Genomic DNA, 4,060 nt, shown 5'->3' with positions numbered 1-4,060 from the left:
AAATAGAAGAGCATATTTTTCTGAGTGGGGTTGCAAATTTTATCCTAGGGGCCTGGTATGGGCAGTCGCAAGGGACTTACCAACCTTAATTTTAGCACCTCAGGGTAGGGGTGTGGATGCCCATCCCTTCTGCCTCCCTATGGCTCCAATTGCCGAAACATCTTTACAATATCTAAAAAGAACCAGAACATTCTGCAAACACTCAGCAGGTTAGCCAGCATCTGTGAAAAGAGCATAGGTTTAAAATTTCATGGCAGGTTCAAAATTTCTTTCAGCTGGAAATAGATAGCAAAAGCAGTGAAATATTCAAGTTCTGCACAGTATAGGAAGCAACACCAGCACAGTCATTATTGTAGCAGAAAGAGATGAGGGAGGTGGGCTGAATTGGACTCAAACAAGGACAATCCCACAAAAAGGCAGGAATAGTTTGGGCCTATTGATTTCCAAAACAGGAAACTTCAGCCAGTTGGCTTAACATCTGTCAAAGAAAAAATATTAGAAGCTATCATTAAAGATATAGCAGAGCATTTAGAAAAAAAATCAAGGCAATCTGGTTTGTAAAAGTGAAATCATGTTGACCAAGCATATGAGTTCTCAGAAGGAGTGATATGCTGTGAATTAAGGGCAACCGGCAGATGTACAAAAAATGTGCTTTATCAAAGGTTATTGCAGAAAATAAAAACTCATGGCGTAGGAGGTTTGATATTGGTGTGGACAGAGGATTAGATGGGTGTCAGGAAACTGAGAGTAGATGTAAATGGGTTCTCTTCTGGTTATCAAGATGTAACATTTAGTGTATCACAGGGATTGGTGCTGGGACCTCAATTTTTTATAATTGACTGATGGCTTCTCTTTTCCCTCTCGTTATTTATGGGTGGATGTACTATCTGTAATGTTGATTACTGGACATAATTTTCACTTTAGTATTGTCACCCCCTTATGTGATAAGTCTATGTGGGCTGGTATATGAACAAATTTAACCTCCATATGCAAGTGCAAGTTGTAGGCCACAGTCAGAGACTATAGCACAAACACGGACTGTAAAACTGAGTCTGAAGCATACAGGTGACGTCATTCAGCCAATTGCTATAATTGCAATGATCATCAATCACACAATCTGGATAATTTAGTACAGTAAACTATTTCCTTCACCAAAAGAAAGGTCACATTTCAACAGCCTGCAGATCCAGGGTAAAACAAGTAAAAAAGAAAAAAAAAATTCAGAGACAATTCAAAAAGCAAGTACAACCTTTCCCTCAATGTCAACAAAAGAGCTGGTCATTGACTTCAGAAAAGGGGGCGGTGTACGTGCACCTGTCTACATTAATGGTGCTGAGGTCAAGAGGGTTGAGAGCTTCAAGCTCCTGGGAGTGAACATCACCAACAGCCTGTCCTGGTCAAATCATGTAGATGCCACGGCCAAGAAAGCTCACCAGCGCCTCTACTTCCTCAGGAAGCTAAAGAAATTTGGTTTGTCCCCTTTGACTCTCACCGACTTTTACCGATGCACCATAGAAAGCATCCTATCTGGATGTATCATGGCTTGGTACGGCAACTGCTCTGCCCAAGACTGCAAGAAGCTGCAGAGAGTTGTGGACACAGCCCAGCGCATCACGGACACCAGCCTACCCTCCTCGGACTCTGCCTTTACCTCTGGTTGTCTTGGTGTAGCAGCCAGTATAATCAAAGACCCCACCCACCCGGGACATTCTATCTTCTATCCTCTTCCATTGGGTCGCAGATACAGGAGCCTGAGGGCACGTACCACCAGACTTAAAGACAGCTTCTATCCCACTGTCATAAGACTATTGAACGGTTCCCTTATACAATGAGATGGACTATGATCTCACGATCTATCTTGTGACCTTGCACATTATTGCACTGCACTTTCTCTGTAGCTGTGACACTTTACTATTACTGTTTTTACCTGTACTACATCAATGCACTTTGTACTAACTCAATGTAACTGCACTGTGTAATGAATTGACCTGTATGATTGGTTTGTAAGACAAGCTTTTCACTGTACCTCGGTGCAAGTGGCAATAATAAACCAATACCAATACCAATAGAAAGGAGGACTGTATACTTTGTCAGTTTATTCAGACAATGATGAGAAAGGATTATAAAATACTTATGGCTTAAGCAACAACAGAAGCAACTAGACTGACTGCTGAGTCAAGGTGTTGATTAAGAACTAATGGACTAATGTGCAAATAAATACTGCTGAGACTTTTACAATAAGTCAAGGTCTTTATGAAGTTCATCAATTTACCTTTGACGGAGAGTACATTAAACTCTAAGTGTAATCAAAAAGAACATGTCTTATGAGGAAAGGTTGAGCAAGTTAGGACTTTTTGCAATGACACAGGATGAGAGGGGACTTGATAGAGGTGTATAAGATTATGAGGGGCATACAAAGAGTGGACAGTCAGCACCTTTTCCCCAGGGCGGCAATAACCAATACTAAAGGACATCCGTTTAAGGTCAGAGGAGGAACGTTCAGGGGATATGTCCTAGGTAGATTTTTTACACAGAGAGTGGTGGGTGCCTGGAACGCACTGCCGGGGGTGGTGGTAGAGGCTGATACAAAAGGGATATTTAAAAGGCTCTTAGATAGGCATATGGAAGTAAGTAAAATGAAGGGTCATGGGCTGTGCAAGAGGGAAGGGTTAGATTGATCATGGAGGAGGTGTTCATATAGTTTGGCACAACATCGTGGGCCGAAGGGCCTGTACTGTGCTGTACTGTTCTATGTTCTAAACTGATTACCTAGTCTGGTGAAATTCTAGAGGCATGAGGGCAAATTGAGTGTAAAGTGTAGTGAATGCAATCATTGCAGCAAACAGTAAAAGGAAAATATTTTGGCTAAACTTCATACTGAACTCAGAAATAGTATGAAAGCAATTACAGGAATTTTTATTGACTGGCTTTGTTTGGACATTGAACTGGAAACATTGATATGCAAACACAGTATGCAGGTTGGAGGAGGGGCATGTGAATTTGACCTAGAAGGGCTGTTTGGGGTCCTGGATAGTAGTGAGGGAGGAGTTATAGGGACAAGTGCTGAGTCTCCTACAGTTGCAGGGAAAAGTGCCAAGAGACGGAAGGGGAGGGTGGTGCTGAGCGAACCAGGGAGTAACAGAGAGAGCAGTCCTTGTGGAAATCAGAAGGGGGGAGAGGGGGGGGGGAAGATGTGATAGGGGGTAGGATCCTGTAGCAGCTGGTGGAAATGACAAAAAATGATGTCCTGGATGCAGATGCTGGTAGGGTGAAAGGTGACGACCAAGCTAACTCTATCCCTTTTCTGTCTGGATGGAGGGTGGGGTGAGAGCAGAAGTCTGAGAAATGGAGGAAATGCGATTGAGGGCTCCATCTTCCACGGTAGAAGGGAAACCATGTTTGGAGAAAAAGGAGGACATTTCAAATATACTGGGATAGAAGAGCTCATCTTGAGAGCAGATGCTACGGAGACAGAGAAACTGAAAGGAATGACATCCTTACAAGAAACTGGGTGGGAGTAGGTGTAGTCAAAGTAATTGTGGGAGTCAGTAGGTTTATAGTAAATGTCAGTGGATGGTTTGTCTCCTGAGATGGAGGCAGATAGATTCAGAAATGGGAGAGAGGTGTCAGAAACGATCCTAGTGAACTTGAGGGTGTGGTGGAAGTTCTTAGCAAAGGTGATAAAATTGACAAGATCCACATGAGTGCAGAAGTTAGCACCAATGCAGTCGTCAATGTAGCGGAGAAAGAGTTGGGGAGTGGTGCCAGAGTAGGTTTGGAACAAGGGCTGTTCCATTTAGCCAAGGAAAAGACAGGCATTGCTAGGACCCATGCGAGTGCCTATGGCTACACCTTTAATTTGTAGAAAGTGAGAAGAATCAAAAGAAAAAGTTGCTCAGGGTAAAAACAAGGCCTACCAGGCAGATGAAAGTGTTGGTGGATGGGACCTGGTTGGATCTTTTTTTCAGATTGGGGTTAGAGGTGTACTGGATGCCCATGGTAAAGATGAGGCGGTAGGGGCCAGGGAATCAAAAGTTGTCAAAATGGTGAGGTATCCCAG

Source organism: Pristis pectinata, chromosome 2 (assembly GCF_009764475.1).
Source record: "Pristis pectinata isolate sPriPec2 chromosome 2, sPriPec2.1.pri, whole genome shotgun sequence".
Taxonomy (NCBI): domain Eukaryota; kingdom Metazoa; phylum Chordata; class Chondrichthyes; order Rhinopristiformes; family Pristidae; genus Pristis; species Pristis pectinata.
Note: the sequence above shows the minus strand (reverse complement) of the source record.